This window comes from Anabrus simplex, chromosome 2 (genome assembly GCF_040414725.1).
Source record: "Anabrus simplex isolate iqAnaSimp1 chromosome 2, ASM4041472v1, whole genome shotgun sequence".
NCBI classification, from domain to species: Eukaryota; Metazoa; Arthropoda; class Insecta; order Orthoptera; family Tettigoniidae; genus Anabrus; species Anabrus simplex.
Genome location: NC_090266.1, coordinates 567,411,035 through 567,433,826, shown reverse-complemented (window position 1 = coordinate 567,433,826; position 22,792 = coordinate 567,411,035).

The window sequence follows — 22,792 nt, the reverse complement described above, 5'->3', positions numbered from 1 at the left end:
TGTTTTACAGACGCAGGATTATAAAGTACTACTGACGGTTTCTTATGAATAGTATAACCACTTTCCTCTGTAATAGTAAAGTCGTGCAGGACGTGTGAGGGTTGTTTATTACTACACAAGCCTGTAATGATATTACAAACCAAGCTCAATAGCTGCAGTCGCTTAAGTGCGGCCAGTATCCAGTATTCGGGAGATAGTGGGTTCGAACCCCATTGTCGGCAGCCCTAAATATGGTTTTCCGTGATTTCCCATTTTCACACCAAGCAAATGCTGGGGATGTAACTTAATTAAGGCCACGGACGCTTCCTTCCACCTCCTGGCTCTTTCCTGTCCCATCGTCGCCATAAAACCTATCTGTGTCGTAAAGCAACTTGCAAAAGGAATATATTACAAGTGATTTTTACATGAAGATCGTCGAAGAGTGTTATAGGTTGATCAGACTCATAACGTACGTTCAGTTGGAGCTCTCTTGGTGAAAATCCAAACAATGGCCTAATCGAATCAGGTACTGATTTGAAGTCAATCTTGAATGAAGATTCAATAACATATTAATGTGTGATATTGCTCACAGTAATAGATAACTTGTAATTATTATTACCAAAACTCATCACTACACTCTTCAAATGACGTACTTTCAATGTATCATGAGTATCGCCCACTGAATAACTGAATAGAGTTAGCACACACTCATTGTAAAAGGAACTTGTTTACGCCATCACTCACATTATAGATTTTGTGGTAGCTTCCAAACACCACATGTCCAAGACTATGTGGCTGATGACCGAGTTCGACCGGTGGATTAAAGTAGACGGTTGTTTCAGGTCCTTCTCCTCGTATAGTGAACATTCCTTCACCGTTGGTCATCACGTGTACACTGATGTTCTTTGCCTACTGTCTGGGTTGGATATGAGAACATAAGATATAATCGTCCGCACATGCGTGTATTGAATCTTTGCACTCGGTTTTTATTGTAAACAATATCTGCACTTCTTCCAAAATAACGTATGGGCGCATCCCTACTAGCGTTCATCACTACTCTTCCTACAGCAATCTGAAGGCAAGTGTTGGAGGAAGTTTTAATCGAACACTAAAAGCAATGAAGTGGCGAATATTTACAGCAAAACTTCTAATCATTGGTTTGAAGTGCTACCTCGTCTCGTGACTTCCTGCAGTGATACACCTCATCCTACCAAATCCACGTCTTGTTACTAAGTATACGCCATGCTTAGATGCTACTCATCTAGTAATCGATAGGCTGATCTGCGACACCATCGCTTTAAAAAGGTGATTTCATTCGCATCAGCAAACACAAGTCAAACTTTGCAAAAAGATACACACCTAATTGGAGCACAGAAATTTTTCAAATCAGGAGTGTTAAGCTATTCTGGTCACTATTTAATCGGACGTGTTATTTTTCGTTGTGGAAATAAACTGTATGTCAAATGGCTTGGTTTTAATAACGACTTCGATTCATGGATTAATAAAAAGGATGCATTTTAAAACTTGATTCTTTTTATTCTAGAACCTCTATCATTTCTACTACTGCATAAAACAAGTTTAAAGTTTCAAGTCAAAATTATTACTACTAGTTAATTTGGGACATGGTGTAGGGTAGGATTTATATTAATGAATCAAACAACACCTGCATTATGTTTCACAAATAATATTTATTTTAATATATATACATTGTTCTTTTTTCATATAAATCTGTTATTTGCTGTCTTATATATATTATTTCTACTTTCTTCGCTGTTTAAAGCCACCACCCAGTAATAGTTTTCCTTTCATTGCACCGGCAACGACAAGTTCTGCTAACTTCCCAGCAACTGGAGCATTAGGTGACATCACACGCTGCATAGCGTTACGAAGCAGATTTTCATCCGCTACAGGTCTTAGTTCAGGTGTGTTTTGACGATAAACAATGCCATGCTCTTTGCAGGCAGCATCCAATATATTAATACCAGGATCACCACGTTCCAAGCGGACCTCAAGTCATGTTCCAGGGCCGTAGTACTGGTAACTAGGAGGATGAACCCCAAAAAGAAGAAGATCAATCATCTTACTGATGAGTCGATGCCCAGACCAAAACAGTTTTCTATCCATTGCATCTTCTATTTGACTTCATCTGTTTGCAAACAGGAAGGGAAAGGTAGGCTAAATAATAAACTGACGGATTTTTGGCACCCACAACACGGTGCAATCCAACACAGCCAACTCTTTGTACACACATTTGTTGCCGTTCACTTTAAAGCCTTGTACATCAACTATTAATATTCTTGACATGATGATAAAAAAGCGCTCTAATATCTATCACAGTATCTAGGAGACTAAACAAAATATTCTCACTTATAGCATATTTAAAGGCATGAGTTCACTAGAGAGTGACCTTCACAACGAACAAGTCGAAACGTGCATAACCCTGTCGACGTGATCGTTCAATTTTAAAACAGTGTGACCTTGATATAGCACATCATTAGTCCCGCTAATATAGAACTCCACATAAAGTATGTACAATACGAGTGATTCGTAGCTCTCTTACGAAATATGAAAAGTGGTACAAGACCTGAAACGGAGTCAACTCTGGCAGAGGTGCTCAACTAAGTAGAGATGCGTTTTATAAGGAGGAGTACGAAGTGGAGGAGAAGGAGGAGTTTTCGTATTTATTTGTCCGTCGGATGGACACTTAAAGCCCTGTGCAGACGTCACGATGCTATTCGACAGGAGAAGGCTATGTTCCACTACCGGGTTTTACCCCCTCCCTTCCTACTACCATGTATAATGTAATTTATTACTTATTATTATCTTCCCCGATGAGGTTGAAATCAGGAAGGGCATCCATTTATAAAAAGGCGATCTTGACATGTCCAACCCTTGTCTCGTTGATCTACAGTGTCGTATATGAGTTGAGGTGAACCTGCAAAGTTTGCGACGGAAGGCCAGCGTCTCAACCGTCTGAGCCATTCAGCCTGGCACGGTAAGTTAAGTGGTGGTATACAATTTCTAATTACTAGATTGTGTGCCCAAAGAGCCTTCATTAAATTCAAATCCTCTTAACAGTGCTCATATGGAGTGAGGGCATATAACACTGTTGATGATGATTTGTCCTTCGGATGGAGACGTAAAGCCTTGGGAAATCCTCTGGATGCTATTCTATAGAAGACGGTTATGTGTCAATACCGGGTTTTACCCTTTCCCTTCCTACTATTGTATATCTTGCCATTCATTTCATCTTATTATGATTGCTGATGAGCTTGACGTTCGGAAGGGAATCCGGTTATAAAAAGTACATCTTAACAGATTCATCTCTCCACGAACCCAACACAGCGGATAAAAGTGACAGGGAATGGACGCACGTTAGTTTATAAAGTCTTGATCCTTAGCCAGCAATCCGTATTTCAAAACACCCACGCTGTGACGTCACGCCATGGTTAGGAGAAAGCCTGCGTGTTCGGTTGTGTAAAGATAAGCATGGATTTGTAAATCTCCCGGTAACTCACAAATTCGCTGCGAGAGCGCACTGATATATCAGTACCGGGATCTTATAGTCATTTGCTACTGTGTGACGAGAAAGCTCTGTTAGGAGAAGGCCTGCGCGTTCATTTATATAAAGAGAAGCAGTCGTTTTTAAATCGCCCGGGCTTATTAAGACACAGCTCCGCCACTACTCCAAGGGGGTGGCGAATAAGAATAAGGGCCTCTGTGAGGTTAAGTTACCGTGACCTTTCATACTCGGCTCCTCTAAGGGGTACCCGTCCGATTCGGCTCATCCAAAGTGACTCGTGAGGTTAGCATTGCCCTCGTACGTAAGTGTATGACGTCATAACCTAACCTAGCGTTTAAAAACATTTAAGGTTGGCCAGTGAGGTTAGCATTGCCCTTGTTCATATTCGTAAGACTTCATAACCTCACCTAGGGTGTCAAAACCGCTCCAGATCATTCCTTGACTAATTAGGCCCCTCCAATGGTATCTGTGAGGTTAGGCTTGCTGTCGTACGCAAGGCTATGGCGTTATTCCGTGTCCAATGGTTTAGAACCTACATTGCCTTACTACTCAACCAGGGTCAATGGTCTTGTGTTAGAAGGCACATTGTCTTACTAATCAAACAGGGGTCAATGATCCCGTGGGAAATGCTGACTCAGCACCCATTGTTAGTACATACATAGCTCATCAACTCTTAACGTCAATAAATGCCTAGAAGAAATGGGCCCACGATCAGATGACGCGCATAGACGAGACCTTTTCTGAACAAGCATTGTGACTTTTGGGACTTTTCGAGATGTAAAGTTGACAACAGGTGCAATGTGATCGAATGAACGTCGAGCATGACACTGCGAGCTAATGTATACCTACAGGATCAATTTGGATTTGGGTAAACTTATCGTGCTTCTTAGTTGACCGATTAGCGAATAATAATAATAATAATAATAATAATAATAATAATAATAATAATAATAATAATAACAATAATAATAATAATAATAATAATAACAATAATAATAATAATAATAATGTAAGGCCTATGGAGGGGTCAGGTTGGGTCTTTCGGATTGACGCTATAGGTGACCTGCAACACATCTGTTAGGATGTTGAAGAAGAGACACACACGTCCAGTACCATAGCCAAAGGAGATCAAATCCACGATCTGGCATGAAATCGAACGCGGCACAGTTTGGAGATATTAATACCTACTCCATGGAACCGTAAGACACCGCAATTTATAATATAAAAGATTATTACTTATATTTTTATTGGGAACGCATGAGGAGTTTAATTTTTTCCCTTTTTTTTTGCTAGTTGCTTTACGTCGCACCAGCACAGATAGGTCTTATGGCGACGATAGGACAGGAAAGGCCTAGGAATGGGAAGTACAACGCCATGGCCTTAATTAAGGTACAGCCCCATCATTTGCCGGGTGTGAAAATGGGAAACCACGGACAACCGTTTTCAGGGCTGCCGACAGTGGGGTTCGAACCCACTACCTCCCGGATGCGAGCTCACATCTGCGCACTCCTAACCATACGGCCAACTCGCCCTGTAGTGTAATGTTAGCTGGAACATGAAACGGGTGTGTATTCCACATATGGTTATGGTACCTTCGGTACCTTCAACATCATGTGTTAATAATTGGAAATTAACTCAAAAGCCCATAAGTCCATGCCTATTAAAAAAATGTACATTATATTAAGACTCATACTCTGAAGAAAAAGAAGGTAGTGAATCACTTTGTAAACTATTGTTGGTGGTTTGTTTGCAAGAACGTAAAGTATAACTACAGAGTTGTTGAGTGGGCTGTAGTAATTTCTGACCTCGACAGCTAATTAGGCTTCTCGAAGCTTGCGGTCACCTTTGTCGAGTGGGAATTCCGTGGGAGGTGGCATCGATTGACGCTCACAAAGGGACATTACCCAGGAAACTGCACATGCAAGCAGAAGCCTTTACTCTGATCTCAAGTATGAAATCGCCATTTATAATGGAGGACCAACGGTATTTAGAGAAATAGCCCTAAATTGTATCACTTTATATTCATCACAACCACAACACAGGAATAAGAGTATGCAAAGCATTACCTTCAGAGAGCAAAGTTTCAAATTCTTGACTGGTCCAGTCGAAGTACAGACTTAAATTCCATCGCTTACGTTGGAGTGGGGTAGTTTTCTTTGATCAAACATGGCAGACCCCACAATTACACCGATCAGTATATTTCTGAATCTTTGTGTGGTGCATGGAAGACTACGTTAACTCACGTCATGAAGAACATGACTGACACAATACCGAGACGATGCATAGCTGTCACAGTGCAAATGGTTATGTAATAAAATAATAGACAATTGAACAGTAAACACGTTAAGAAATGGCAGTACAATGATTTGGTTGAGGTGAGTGTCAAATTATTGATGATCTAAAGTCCATGAAAGACGAATATTGTTTTGATATATGAGGTATCTAATTTTACTGTTCATAAAACACGTAGTTAATTGTTCTGTAATAATTACAGAAACGTGCACCAAAAAGGATATTAAATATTCATGTGCGCTACTGTGCGAATTTCGGAACACAATGTTAATCACTAAAGCATTCTGATGAACTGTAACGTGTAAATCATTCATTATCACATGTTTTTAAAGTTTAATTCGTCATCCGTTGGATGGGAACACGATTACTGATTGAAAAATACTCTATGTAGAAAGATGACATTAACTTGAATGTAGGTGAATTAGAACGGTATGTGAGATATTTCCTTTAATTAAATAAATAGCGAGATAATACAATGCAAGTTTTCTTGTGGAGTTCTCGTCAAATATTGCGCAAAATCCACCTAATCATTCGTTATGTGAAGTATTGTACATCTGAGACATCGTGAAAATAATTAAATTCACAGGAGGTTAAAGAACCCATAAAATATATCTTACGTAAGGTCAAAGTAAAGTTGCTGTTAATTCCTAGTTTAGCCAGTACAGTGCATAGTCCATTCGCATCATCTATTGTGCTGCTGTTCGTTTTACATTGTACCTACCCCGAAAAATCTTATGGCGTCGTCGAGTTAGAAAAAGGACTGGCAAGGAAGAAATCGTGGCCTGAAGTATCAAAATAGGTAACCATCTTCAGGGTTGGTGACCGTGTGTTTCGAACCACCATCCTGAAAAAGTAAGCTCACACAACCTGATCGTCCAACTCGTTGGCTGAATGGTCAGCGTACTGGCCTTTGGTTCAGAGGGTCCCGGGTTCGATTCCCGGATGGGTCGTGGATATTAACCTTTATTGGTTAATTCCAGTGGCCAGGGGGCAGGGTGTTTGTGCTGTCTCCAACATCCCTGTAACTCACACACCACACATAACACTATCCTACACCACAAAAGAACGCAGTTTCCTACACAAGGCAGATGCCTCCCACCCTCATCGGAGGGACTGCCTTGCAAGAACTGTACTCGGCTAGAAATAGCCACACGAAGTTATTATTACCAATCTGATCCGAAATGCCCTTCTAACTCGCCGCACAGTCACCTACAACGTATAGTATATATACCGATATATTTGTGGGAAAAAACTTTCCATTTCTGCTTATGTGAGGGACTCTATTTTTGAAACCACAGTAGTTGATACTGAACATCGTTTTAACTTAGTTGAGAAATTTAAGACGTCAGGTTGTTTATAGTGAATACCTGTACATGTACCAAACATTCCCTCTATAGAGAAAGGGAGTACTCTGGTGTACTGTGGCCTTTCGTTGGAATATTGAGTCACAAGTAGCATGAAAACTTGCTTATGGGATACATATAATAACGTCGTTTGATCCACGTTGCAGTACTTTCGGTGGTGATGGAAAATTGAGAAAGCAATTATGATAATTTTGTCTCTGTAGCCGAACGAGCTGGAACTCCATTCTGATGTAACTAACCGCCTCTTCTATGCTCAGAGTAATTGGAGCGGTGAAAAGGTCGGTTCTCTTCCAGAGTGTCCATTTGCTTGTATCCTTTATGGTGTTCTTCGTCATTAAATGAACTTAATTAAAATACCAATGTCATTAAATATTTACATACCTTTTTTCTTTATCAACAGCTTTTCAGATATATTTTCTTACACCTTTCAATTCATCTTCAACGTTACCCTGCCTCAAATTTGAAAATTATAATTGATTTACAATACGAAAGGATGTGTTGCATAATTTTTTGTTGCGTGTGATAACTACCTTTCTATATGCTCCGTTGTGTGAAAACTTCGATTATGATGCAGTTCTGTAAATGCGTGTTACGGACTGCGAATACTCAGACATTTCCAAAGTCGCTCGTTTTGTACCAGGGAAACTGCAACCTCCTTCTTCTTCTTTTTAATCTGTTTACCCTGCAGGGCTGGTTTTTCCCTCTGACTCAGCGAGGGATCCCACCTCTACCGCCTCAAAGGCAGTGTCCAGGAGCGTGAGACATTGGGTCGGGGATACAACTGGGGAGGATGACAAGTACCTCGCCCAAGCGCCCTCACCTACTATGCTGAATAGGGGCTTTTTTGGGGGATGGGAAGATGGGAAGGGATAGACAAGGAAGAGGGAAGGAAGCGGCTGTGGCCTTAATCTAGGTACCATCCCGGCATTTGCCTGGAGGAGAAGTAGGAAACAACGGAAAACCAATTCCAGTTTGGCTGAGGCCGGCATCGAACCCACCTCTACTCAGTTGAACTAACGAGGCTGAGTGGACCGCGTTCCTGCCCTCGTACCACTTTTCACATTTCGTGGCAGACCCGGGAATCGTACCAGGGCCTCCGGGGGTGGCACTAACCACTACACAATAGAGGCGTACAGAAACTGCAACCTTAGAAGTAAAATTGTATTTGGTGTTTTAATACACTGACTGACAGAGCAAATGCAACACCAAGGAGGAGTGGTTCGAAAGGGATGAAAGTTGGGAAAAAAACAGAGTCGGCACGGAAGAATAATTGATGTTTATTTCAAACCGATATGCAGGTTACACAATGCGCACGGCATCGACTCAGTAGGATGTAGGACCACCGCGAGCGGCGATGCACGCAGAAACACGTCGAGGTACAGAGTCAATAAGAGTGCGGATGGTGTCCTGAGGGATGGTTCTCCATTCTCTGTCAACCATTTGCCACAGTTGGTCGTCCGTACGAGGCTGGGGCAGAGTTTGCAAACGGCGTCCAATGAGATCCCACACGTGTTCGATTGATGAGAGATCCGGAGAGTACGCTGGCCACGGAAGCATCTGTACACCTCGTAGAGCCTGTTGGGAGATGCGAGCAGTGTGTGGGCGGGCATTGTCCAGCTGAAACAGAGCATTGGGCAGTCCCTGAAGGTACGGGAGTGCCACCGGTCGCAGCACATGCTGCACGTAGCGGTGGGCATTTAACGTGCCTTGAATACGCACTAGAGGTGACGTGGAATCATACGCAATAGCGCCCCAAACCATGATGCCGCGTTGTCTAGCGGTAGGGCGCTCCACAGTTACTGCCGGATTTGACCTTTCTCCACGCCGACGCCACACTCGTCTGCGGTGACTATCACTGACAGAACAGAAGCGTGACTCATCGGAGAACACGACGTTCCGCCATTCCCTCATCCAAGTCGCTCTAGCCCGGCACCATGCCAGGCGTGCACGTCTATGCTGTGGAGTCAATGGTAGTCTTCTGAGCGGACGCAGGGAGCCGGGAGTGCAGGCCTCCTTCAACCAATCGACGGGAAATTGTTCTGGTCGATATTGGAACAGCCAGGGTGTCTTGCACATGCTGAAGAATGGCGGTTGACGTGGCGTGCGGGGCTGCCACCGCTTGGCGGCGGATGCGCCGATCCTCGCGTGCTGACGTCACTCGGGCTGCGCCTGGACCCCTCGCACGTGCCACATGTCCCTGCGCCAACCATCTTCGCCACAGGCGCTGCACCGTGGACACATCCCTATGGGTATCGCTTGCGATTTGACGAAGCGACCAACCTGCCCTTCTCAGCCCGATCACTATACCCCTCGTAAAGTCGTCTGTCTGCTGGAAATGCCTCCGTTGACGGCGGCCTGGCATTCTTAGCTATACACGTGTCCTGTGGCACACGACAACACGTTCTACAATGACTGTCGGCTGAGAAATCTCGGTACGAAGTGGGCCACTCGCCAACGCCGTGTCCCATTTATCGTTCGCTACGTGCGCAGCACAGCGGCGCATTTCACATCATGAGCATACCACAGTGACGTCAGTCTACCCTGCAATTGGCATAAAGTTCTGGCCACTCCTTCTTGGTGTTGCATTTGCTCTGTCAGTCAGTGTATTAACGAAGCATAGCACTCTAATTCAGTTTTATTTCTTACTTTCTTAATCTTCTTACCCTCCAGGGTTGGTTTTTCCCTCGGACTCAGCGAGGGATCCAACCTCTACCGCCTCAGGGGCAGTGTCCTGGAGCGTGAGATATTTGGTCGGGGATACAACTAGGGAGGATGACCAGTACCTCGCCCAGGCTGCCTCACCTGCTTTGCTGAACAGGGGCCTTGGTCGGGGATGGGAAGATTGGAAGGGATAGACAAGGAAGAGGGAAGGAAGCGGCCGTGGCCTGAAGTTAGGTACCATCCCGGCTTTTGCCTGAAAGAGAAGTGGGAAACCACGGAAAACCACTTCCAGGATGGCTGAGGTGGGAATTGAAGCCACCTCTACAGGATCTAACCTGCCAAGTTGGGCTAAGAAGGCCAGCATTCAACCGTTTGAGTTGCTACTCAGCCCGGCTATTAGCACAAAACAATAATTAGAGAAAAGATGATTTTCATTCAGTCATTTACGTCTGACACCTTTTTACCGTACGAGCTGTAATAATGGAGATATTCAAGAGTTTATTACAAAGTGTATCAACAACCAAGCATTGCTGACGAAGAAGTATTGTTATGCCATTATCGTAGCAAACTGTATGACTATGATGGTTGTTGTCGCTATTGTTTTTATAATATGCAAAATAACAATAATGTTATTTGTGTTACGTCTCACTAACAACATTTACGGTTTTCTGAGACTCGAGGTGCCGTAATTTTGCCCCACAGGAGTTCTTCTACGTGCCGACAATTTATAGCACCACACACGTTTCCATAATATGTTGACTGCATTTTGAGGTGCATATGGCCCTGAGGTTCACTCAGCCTACACCAAAAATGAGTACCAGGTTAATTCCTGGGGCCAAAGGTGGCCGGGCGTAGAGCTAACCACTCTACCTCATCGCGTGCCAAGGTTAACAATGGTGGAAGCCTTTACCTTCCACTCCTCCAAGGGCTTTCATGGCCTGTACGGAGGTGTCTTTGCTTTGCTTTGCATTTTTGTTGACTGTATTTTAATCAGTACGGTGGTTCTACTTCGGATACTGACAACACGAACACTGTTCACGTAGTGAACCACTATAAAATGATTATGTGCTAATAGCCGGGCTAAGTAACAACTCAGATGGTACAGCGCTGGCTTTCTTAGCTCAACTTGGCAGATTCGATCCTGTCTCAGTCCGGTAGTGAAGGTGCTCAAATTCATAGTTAGTGGGACGTAAGACCAATAATAACATTATTATGTGCTAATAACTTATATTTCTGAATATATTTCGAGGCTCGTGAAATAATACAGTATCTGTGATCCGATACACATTAAATACGTAGAAAAAGACAAAAATGTCGTTATGTCGGTCACTTGCTTTCTTGGCTTACGCTGCGCGAACCATCATCGATAGACCCCAACTGTAAGCGTACGAATTGCAGAGCATAGAAACCCCTACAAAAAGTCCGTGATGGTATATAAATACTTCCAACCGGATGCCCTCTAGAAGCGATTTTATGCTATAGTCCGCGGTAAAAAAATATAACCCCTTAAAATTAAATAAATATTTCGATATTATCCTCGAATTCCTCATCGATATAAATTGTTTGACCTCCTCCAGTATATTATAAACATTACAATAACCTTGCCATGACATTATATGCATGAATGGTTCAGAAGTTATGACCATTTTTGACTGTAGTGATAATACGTGTCAGCAGGACGGACGAGTGCTGTCTTCATTTCACATGACGTCACGCAGACACCCCCCTGCCTAACGCCTATCGTTGGAAATCACGCCTGTTGTCCTTAGGCGTATATCAACACGGTGGAATATAGTAGCAGCCGTGTCTCGCCTGTCGGGATACTGTTCCTGGTACAGACGTAGTGCCTCGCACGCGTTTTGTCTTGTTTCCCTATGAATGAGGAGCATGTCAAGGTTTTGCTCTGTGGGAGACATGCCGAATGACAGCAGACATTACAGTACACTCACGTCCTAACCAGCGGAGTATGCGCAGGGCACAAGATGGATAACAGAGTCATTCTACTATTTGAATGTAGCAATCGTGGGCCTGTGTTTACGTATTCAACATCGTACCGATGCAAAAATAATTGAACGATGCAGGATTCAAACCACCGCTGGTATACTCCGTCGTTTGGTAGGCGAACGCCTAAACACATCCGCTACGCTACACTGCTAGAAACATGCTGGTAGTACGAAGAGAGCTGAGTACATACGCCATACGGTTCGGTGTTTAAGTCTTTAATTACTGCACTGTTACCTAGTTGTATGCATTGATTCCCGTTTCGTTACACCCGGTGACGGGGCACGACACATTGACATATTCACATGGTTAAATGATGTTGCTACTTGATTTCAAGACGTAATGTTTTGCGAAAGGTTGATATATTATTTTGATAGGGATCACAATCGTGTGCAAAATATCCTCACTGAACATTAGTACCATAAAGTACGCCTGCAGGGGAGTAGCACCCCTATAACCATGTGCACGTTAGTTGGGCTGCAGCAAACGACTTTGGAAGGTGCTGCTGAATCACACTGTATATTAGATAAAATTTACTTCTTTTGTATCAGGATTTTATGTACGCGTCACAAAGTTGTGAGCATGGCTATTTGGATTGCTATGAAGAACCAGATTTCTACTATAGATTAAGTCGTTGTTTGCCAAGCAGACGGCAAGATTGGGTTCTGGTTAGTACTGTAGTCGCGACACTTGACACAGATCGTTGCCCACTACAATGATATAAAGAATGAGGAACACAAGTTGCAGATTATTCTAATGGCAGCGATGGGACTGGAAAGGACTAGGAGTGTAAAGGAAGTAGCCGTGGCCTTAATTAAGGTACAGCCCCAGCATTTGACCAGTGTGAAAATGGGAAACCATGGAAAACCATCTTCAGGGCTGCCGACAGTGGGGTTCGAACCCACTATCTCCCGAATACTGGATACTGACCGCACTCAAGCGACTGCTGCTATCGAGCTCGGTCAATGAGGAACGAAGAAGGTGAGTACACATATCCAGCTCAGTTCCCTTAGCTAGTCTACTGGTCTCTGAAGAATGGAATTTCCATCCCAAAGCTATGGAAGTTATCGCGTAAATTTCCTACAATACAATGTTAATATTAGAATTATATAATTTATACAATAGCCTCCTCAATGTGTGCATCTCGAGAAAATTTGAGGTCTATCAGCTTTTTCTTTACTGCATCAAAAGTGGAAGTTACAATGGGAGTTCCGGACTCTACGGAGGGTTGTGCAGAGTTTCCCCCTTGAACTTGAATATAGTTTCCACAGTAACATTAGCAGTATGGGTCCTCAAATTGTGCAGCAACAACATAATCTTCTAAAAATTATTCTTAGAAATTGTTGCACGGAGCTTGTCTTCATAGCTTCTCGCAAGTATAATATTACATATTCTCACTTGCAAGTGAGGTTCTGTTGTTTCATCCTTACCTGGAAATATTTTCCAGCCACCTAATATCGGCATTCCTGCTCGGCTAAATTGCTCCCATCCATACTTAAGATCTTTCAAGTACATTCTACACTGTTGCTTTCTCCACTCCCCCTCCTCCCAATTCTCTATCTCTCTCAGCATGATGTTACGTTACGCCGCGTGGTGTGTTCTCTAGAATTTTCTCGTCGGCCTCCTTTTGTCTGTATAAACAGCAGACATCTCCGGCTTCTCGCTAGGACTTACACGTGTGCACTGTGAGCTTAACGAAAGGAAAGAGCTGGTCCTCTGTTCTATGAACTTCGCCGGGTTGTCATCAACTATGCATGAGAGAGTGACATACCTTTTTCTATGCTCCTTTCTAATCCAAAGTATCACTGTTCACATTAAGGGGAAGTGAAGTGTGGAAACAAGTGGTGGTATTTCTTAGCCAATGCCCTATCTTGGACTAACAATTTATGATTTTTCGTGTGGCAGCTAACTATTGATTTACTTTCCAAGTTATGAAGCTTTATACACTTTGAAGACTGTGAATTTCGTTAGAGAATCTTGCCAGAGAAATGCTTCCCTCCCCATTCACCCTTCTATCTCACCTAGGATTACATGCTATTTTGTAGAGTTTGGATATGCTTACGAATATTAGACGAATAATTTGCAAAGCCCTTTTGGTCTCGTGAATATACTGCATTGTAAACTGTATACCTTATTGTTGGCAATTTAGTCACTGTAAATTTTTATTATATTGCATCTAAAAAATTTTAATTTTTCTATTTTAAACATAGTTCGGAACATTTTGTACCTGTTACTAGAACAAGTCCATTAGCCTTAAACATTGAAGTGGTGCTTGTGTTATGCTGGAATTAATTGCTAGGTCTTTACATAAATAGAAACTGTTTCTTCGCTCTTTTGTGGTACTTCAGATAGTATTTGTTGAGTATTATGGGAATTTTATGTACTGATCAGTTCTACAGCCCCCCTTGCAGCATTTCGTGCTTTATGGATTGTTTTAAGAATGTTTTCTTCGTCATAAGCTTTACTGTTTGAGTATTTTCTTCAGAATCTCTATATTATGTTATATTTACATTGGTAACAAATCAACGTAGTCCTGTTGTTTTTGGGAAGATTATTTCATACTAGACGAGTTTCTTATTTATGTTCCACTGATTTTAATTTGTACGTGATTGTCTTTCATAATTACCAATGTTATCGTGTTTTCTGTTGCTTAAATTGGTGTGATTTTTTTTGTTTGCTATTTGTTTTACGTCGCAACGACACAGATAGGTCTTATGGCGACGATAGGAGAGGAAAGGCCTAGGAATGGGAAGGAAGCGGCCGTGGCTGTAATTAAGGTACAGCCCCAGCATTTGCCTGGTGTGAAAATGGGAAACCACGGAAAACCATCTTCAGGGCTGCCGACAGTGGGGTTCGAACCCACTATCTCCCGGATGTAAGCTCACAGCTGCGCGCTCCTAACCGCACGGCCAACTCGCCCGGTACACGATTTTCAAAGAACACTCTTACTTGATTTCAAGTTCACGTAGTATCCTCCGAAATGACTTTGAGCGCATTTAATGAATGTTGAATATACAAGCGGGCCTCAGAAATTATGCAATGTTTACTACTGAAGGAGCTTACAGTGATTAACCCTGAATTCAGAGTTTACACATTCCCTTATAATGGAATTCAAAGAGGTTCATCAAGTCATTAATTAATAATAGTAATATACTCAAAAAATGAGAAAGCCTCAGCTTACCACGGACCAAAGAAAAGGATGGTTAATGATTTTGAAAGATATGACAAAATACCTGTTTAATATAAACGGTGCCCTCTCAAATGTAACATCACTCCCTGAAAACGTGACACCTGGCAATAAATACGATAAAATAAAAGTGATCTTGGGTTATTACTGTGTTATCTTCTAAAGAAACTACTATGGAAAATACAGCTACTAAATTTGGCAATGTGTAAAGAAGTACATACTGTAGATACAGAGACCTTGTTGCCTGAAAAATTAAATAATAGCTCAATAAACTAAATATTGTCACATTATCAACATAATAAATAATATGGCATGTACAAAATTAAAATACAACCCCCTCTGGAGCTTCTCGGTGGGCAGATGTGGCATCAGACAAGTACTCTTGGCAGTTTGGAAACTGAGAAAGAACATCTCCTAAAACGTTTAGACCAAATTAGACTTCATTCACCTAGATATAAATGCACTCGTCTATTAATCCATGGCACCACTTACTTCACAGGACCATGGCATGTCTTAGATATATCTGGTTGATTTTAATATAAAATGAATAGCACACAAGGAGACAGAGAAAATCATTGAGTGAATGTAATTTAAAATCATTATATAGAACACACCATAATTGCCAGAAACACAATAACATTGCTGCCTATCCTGAACTAAAAGTATTAACCCACACTAAGAGGTATATTCCCTCATGAGATATAAGAAATATAACTGCATCACTTGCAGTTAAGGATCCGGCACAGGAGGAGTACTTGAAAGCCAATACCTTACAAGCCTTCATAATTTAGGCCCTATAACTTTTCCCATAATATCACTATACCCACAACAGTAGTCCTATAAAATATTGTGAATACTCAGCACATCCCAAACTAAATGTATTGTATTGTATTTAATGAACATAACAGGCGTTCAGCCCCGAATACATGTTCACAATAATAATAAATAAATAAATAAATAATAAAATTAATAAACTTAGTCCAACCTAAGCCACCACTCTCCACCATATACAAAATAAAATGAAATGAACAATAAAACAAAAAAGGACCTAACTCCACGGTTCTATACCAGAACCAACTCCATCTACACCAGTTAACAACAGCCTGGTCCATGTTTACATTCTACTGCTGGTGTTGCAACTTTCTGCTTGTTATCACTCACACGTACCCACTCATCACGCAACTTTCATGCTTCAGCATTTTAATCACCTCTATTGTTCCCTGACCTACTCCAAAATAAGCTACAACAGCAACATTACAAGATTGCATACCAAACCAGCCATAACACTAGCATTGCTTTCAATCTTTCAGATTCCACCTCCAATAGTAAAAGGCTAAATAATAACAACAATATTCCGTCATTGCATTCCAATCCATCATACCACAGCTTTTACCAATCCGCGTTAACATTGCTTCCTTTCATTTCCTTCCGCCACAACACTCCATAATAAAATTACCTCTCCATCTCCAAAAATTTGGGAAATGAATAACAAATACCAATCACGCATATACCAACACCTCTCCAACATCATATTTCTTCATCCTCTCCATACAAACAAACCAAAATTTACAAAATGATAATAAAATCACCTCTCTCCAGCTCCAAAAATTAAATACATACCAGACAGCAATACAATAATACCACCTCCCAACTCCCACGAAATCAGCCGTAAATAAACCATCTCTATACCAAACCATACATCACCTAATCATAAATACTAAGCCTTCAATACTTCCAACACCACATTTCAGCAATACAACACCAACTCCACATCATATACCACCTCTACTTATACCACCATTTCTCCCTCACCACATTCCAACGATATAACACTTTTCCAACACCACATTTACCACCACTCCTCCAACTCCAAATATCAACAATAAATATACCACTTCTCCATCATCACATTTCAGCCTTCACAAATAAATACCATCATAACCTAATAAAATTACAATGAATAACAACTACCAATCACGCATATACAAACACCTCTCCAACATCATATTTCTTCATCCTCTTCATACAAACAAACCAAAATTTACAAAATGATAATAAAATCACCTCTCTCCAGCTCCAAAAATTAAATACTCATACCGGACACCAATACAATAATACCACCTCCCAACTCCCACGAATTCAGCCGTAAACCATCTCAATACCGAACCATACATCACCTGATCATAAATACTAAGCCTTCAATACATCCAACACCACATTTCAGCAATACAACACCAACTCCACATCATATAGCACCTCTACTTATATCACCACTTCTCCCACACCACATTCCAACGATATAACACTTCATAAATTAATCCTAACATATAATCATACCAAGCCCTAAATATTTTCCGACACCACATTTCAGCAATACAACACCATCCACCTCTTATACCACCTCTACTTCTTCTACCATCACACTCACCTTCTGCCAACCGCCATCTTATACCACCACTTCTCCAACACCACATTTCAACCCTATAACATATCATAACTTATACGTAACTTCTCCATCACAACATTTCAGCCCCCACAAATAAATAACACATAATCATAAATACCATAAATACCAAGCCCTCAATATTTTCTCACGCCCCATTTACCACCACTCCTCCATGGTCTACTTGTACTCCACATTTCTCTCAGATCTCTGTCCCTGTTACTGGCCCTACTCTGGTCGAGACTCAACAAGCTTAACCTTTCCGTTACCTTTTTACCCTGCTCTTCCCTTACTTCACTGACACTTCCCTTACTTCTTTCTTCCCTGCAAATAGTCACATTCTCACTTGTCCTTTCTACCCGCACTTCCTCACTCCGAACACTGCTATTGGTCACTTTATCACTTGACACCTCTCCCTGAGTCTCTTCACACGGTACACTGTTACTTCTTGTATTTTGCCTATCCTCTCCACTAATCGCTGCACTACCTTTTTCTTCAGCCCGCTTTGACTTAATCTCTAAGTCCATCCTCAGCACACTGTTATTTGTATTTCTCCTCACTTGCCTACAGTTTATTGCACTACTCTCCTTTTCTCCCTCTTGTTTTAACTTCGATTCTAAATCCATCAATCTATCCACAGACCAGATTCTCTTCCAGTTTCTGTCTGACACCACTAGATTTTGACCTCTGATAGTTGCCCTCAGCCCCTGTTTTACAGCCAGTATCTTGTGTTTCCTGAGTAGTCTCTCATTTCTGATCGCGTCACTTCCCACGTCTCTCCTTATCCATAGTTTATATCTCTGGATATTTCCCGCATTTGCTAACACAATATCCGCCATCAACGTTGAAAACAATTGAACCTTTATAGGCCTATTGCCTCTAGTTCTCCCCACTCTCTGCACATCGTCAATATCCACTTCACTAAAATTTATTTTCATTTTTCCCTGTATTAGGTCCACTACTTTATAAGTTGTAATTACTTTGGCTTCACCCGTCTCCTCACGCAATCCATAAATAAACAAGCACTTCTTCCTTCTATATAAAATATTCGCTTCCACTTCTACTTTCAGCTTTAAATTCTCTCCTCTTCAAGTCGTCCTACTTTCTTCCTTAATGCTACCACTTCCTCGGTGTTATTTCTCACCTGTGCTGCTATGTCGTCCGTTTTTCCTCTTATCCATACTTCCATTTCTTCAATTTTACTGGTCTGTTCTTCAATCATCTCTTTTATTTGTCCGAAAGGGCAAACTTCTGTCAACACCTCTCGTACAGCTCTTTTGATTTCGTCCATATTTTCTCTTTCCTCATTTCTACTAGATGACGGGCCTGGGTTCAACTCGACTCCCCCAATACATAGTAAAATTATAATCACTGCTGCCGATAACAATAGTTCTCCTTTCCTCTCCATATCCATTTTACACCCACCTGGCTTCTTTTCTTCTTTCTTCATTTTCCTCTGCCATCTTCCTATCGTCGCTCTGAACTGCTCTATACCAATCATTGTCGGCCCACTTCCCGGCGACCTTCCAGCACTCCACACTCTCGAACTCCACTCCCCCTCCCGGGACTCACCCCTCAATGCGACCTCCTTTGTCGGTGGCTTAGGCAAGACTGTGAAACGAAATGTAATTACTGGTCAATTCAATACAGCAATAAATTAAATCAGTAAGATATAAATCACCCCGAAAAAAATCAACCATTTCATTTATAAATACCAAAGATGTAAGAGACCTATCCACAAACCTTTCACAAGCCTTGGATTAGATAAAGGTGCAGTCAATAATTTCCCATTTCTCTCAGCATACATGCTGGGCGTACATTCAACTTCATGAGTTTTGAAATGGAGCTCGCACACCTACAATACAGGGCTCCATTTCAAGGACCATTCCATAACGTATGTCATTGAATGATTGAAATCAGACACAATACACTAATAACTAAGCTATACCTTTGCATTTTTGGAAGGAACGAAATCATCTCGGCGAATAGCTCTTAACAACTTAGCTCTCTCCGAGTCGTCAATTGGAAACGAGAAAACACTCACTTTAGGGCCAGTGCGATAATTTCCCTTACAATTTGGAACACTACATTTCTGAGGTATCGTTATTGATAATTTGAAAAACAGTGATCGTAATTCACAACAATACACCATTAAAAATTAACTCAGTTCTAACCTCACGTGGCGGCCATGACGGCACTTTAAACACACTATATATTAATATTAACAATTTATAAGTACTAACACCTTTAACTGAACTTACACTAATAGGAATATTAACCGAGTGTTAACACACAAGACTCGATTAAGATTAATATAATCGATGAAAAACACACATAACAGGGAAACGCGTTCTGACATACCAAGCGGCAACAAGCTGAGTTACTGGCATTGGCCCCTTTGGACATACGTCATCAGCTACTCTCATTCGTATTGCCAGGCCTTATTCTCTAGGAGGTACTGGCTCAAGGGTCATACACGGTACATTTTCTAATGGGACACCCCTTCCCGTGACATTTGGCCATTAAGTGTATAACACTGTTATAACACAAATACACACTATTAAACAAAGCATGACATGTTCCGTTCTATAAGATCATCCTCAGATTTATTATTTTGATGGGATTTCTCGTCAGTGGACATTGGAGCCATGTTTAGTAGTCACTGCCTTCTCGTAGAGATGGTCGGGGCTCGATAACGCACGTGATGTGTTTGGAATGAAATGACACATCCCATTTGTTCAGATTGAAAGTAGGACTGGAGGTCCCATGACTATGATCACTGTGTCAACGGTCACGTAAAATTACAGGATTGCTTCTTCTTTTTCCTTTTTTCTTTATGCACATCTCATCCCAAAGGTCAGAGCAAGGAAGACGTAATTGTTTTACTCTGCACGTGAGTTCATATTGTGTCATTTCCGGATTGTACTACACTTGATGGGCAAACACATCATCTACCCTGCTGGTCTCAAAATGTGCCAACAGTGTGAAGAGAGCTTATTCGTTATATCTTTTTTTATTCTTTTCAGGTATCACTGATTATGCTATTGCGCTTTAGAATGGATTTTCAAAACTCGTAATTGAAATATGGGGACAAGCGAAATAAAATATGTTTATAGAGAAATGAAAAGTCTTGCTGATAGCCTATCGCAACATCATATTTGAAAATTGAGATTTAAATTTCACAAAGCCGAAGCGATATAAGATATCTTGAATGTTCCATAGTCCATTTTTACAAAAGATAGATCAGTATAAGTTACAAGGTAGATTATTATGAATTCTCGGGATCACAGTTGGTGAAAATATTACTGAAAGCGTGATTACTTGGGTACTGGCTGGAGCACTCTAAAAAACTGAAGTATGACCGTCGAGTTCCCTACATCTTGCACAAGTTGAGTCATTGTCCATTGAATTTTCATTATTATTAGCTTATGAGGTATAAAAAAAATGTCGATTGTTTTTTTTGCTATTTGCTTTACGTCGCACCGACACAGGTAGGTGTTATGGCGACAATGGGAAAGGAAAGGCCTAGAAGTTGGAAGGAAGCCACCGTGGTCCTCAGTAAGGTGTGGAAATGGGAAATCACGGAAAACCATCTTCAGGGCTGCCGACAGTGGGGTTCGAACATACTATCTTCCGGATGCAAACTCACAGCTACGTGCACCCTAACCGCACGATTTTACGATTGCTACCGTACCAAAAATAAATATAATTTCGTAAAAATTCTAAATAGTGTACAAGAACATAGGATATACAATGCAGCAGAAAACAACCTCTTACATGACATGCCTTCAAATGAAAACCACACAGCTCGCGGAACTCAAACTGGAAGGTATGTCTCATAGCTTGTAGTAATTGTTAGGACGTTAATTTCGTGAGATGGTTGTGTACTACTTCTAGTTTGCAAAGGGAAAGAATTCTCCTCCCAGTGCAGAAGGAAGTGTTGGCTCCAAAGGAAATGAACTTGAATATAAATTAAAATGGAATCCTATGCGTCTGAAATTTCAAAGATTCCATTGGAGTAATGTTGTCATAATAATGATCAAAAGCAGAACGAGGTTTATCTCCATTGTTATAGTGAGAAGGAATTGTCGTCACTGGAATAGTCCGGCGTTACATTGATATGCGTTGGGTCTTCACTTTGACTGGCGGATTTCAGTAGCTTTTTTACTATACGAGTGCTTTTGTTTTTTATGCTCTTATCGGTATAGTAAGGATAGAGTTTTTGAAGGCTTTGGCAAGACCTTCTATGTCTTGTGTGTAGTTTGAAGCAATTTCTGATATGTCCTCTGCACAACTGTATTTTCAAAGAAGGACTGGTGCTGTAGGTAGCTGAGGGTGAATATTGATGGCTCGGCTTCCAGAACTTGTTTTACTGGCAGGAGCATATCACTTATTGATTTTTGCATGTCTGTCTTGGGTTTCATGGAAGTGTGATTTGTCTTACGGTTTTCGATTTGTTCAGGAGAGGCCAGTATGGATTTGTTGCTATCAGGAGGATTTGGATTCGTTGTTTCACTGCTAGCTAGTGAAATTGGCCGTTTACATCCAGGAAATTTCACTGTTGTAGGGGTGGCGTGTGTTTCCATAGGTGCTGCAATTTCTCTCTCAATTTGAATTCTGGAGGAGGGAGGATAATACAGACTTCGCTAAGTGCTAAGTCAGGGTTGGTCACTGAAGTGGCTTCTTGAGTAGGCGTATCTTTTGGGAGTGAGCTAGAAGAGCTAGAAGTACCGATGTCTGTTTTGGGGTTTTCGACCTGTGACTTTTGTGAAATCTCTTGGAGCTGAGGAAAATTATTCGAAGAGGATTCATATTTTGGAAGTGATACGTTGTTAGGACAATCTTTGGCCACATGTCCTTCGGTATGGCAAAGAAAACAAGTAGGTGAGTCGGATGATAGGTACATCCAGTAGTTTGTACCATCGTATTCCAGATGAAGGGATTCGGGGAGTTTATCAAAGTCTTCATTTTGAATGTACATTTGTCTTCGAAAGCTTAAAATGTGGGAGAATCCTGGAATTGACAAACCTGCTCTGATTGGGGTAATCCTAGGCATGATTTTCACACCGAGTTTTAACAATTCCTCTTCAATAACATAGTTTGGGATCACAGGACAGACGTTGAATAATATAATACGCTTGTTTTTTGTTAGAAGGGGTCGTATTTCCAGTGATACATTGTTTATTAAGTTCTTAGGGTTTGTCAATACCATATCTTCGACATTTATCTTACTAGAGTGAATGATGCATATCCTTCCGTTCGATATACGTGAAACAAACCGAATGTTGCTAGGGGTTGTAAGTTTACCCATAGCTAGCACATAATCCTTGATACTGATCCCG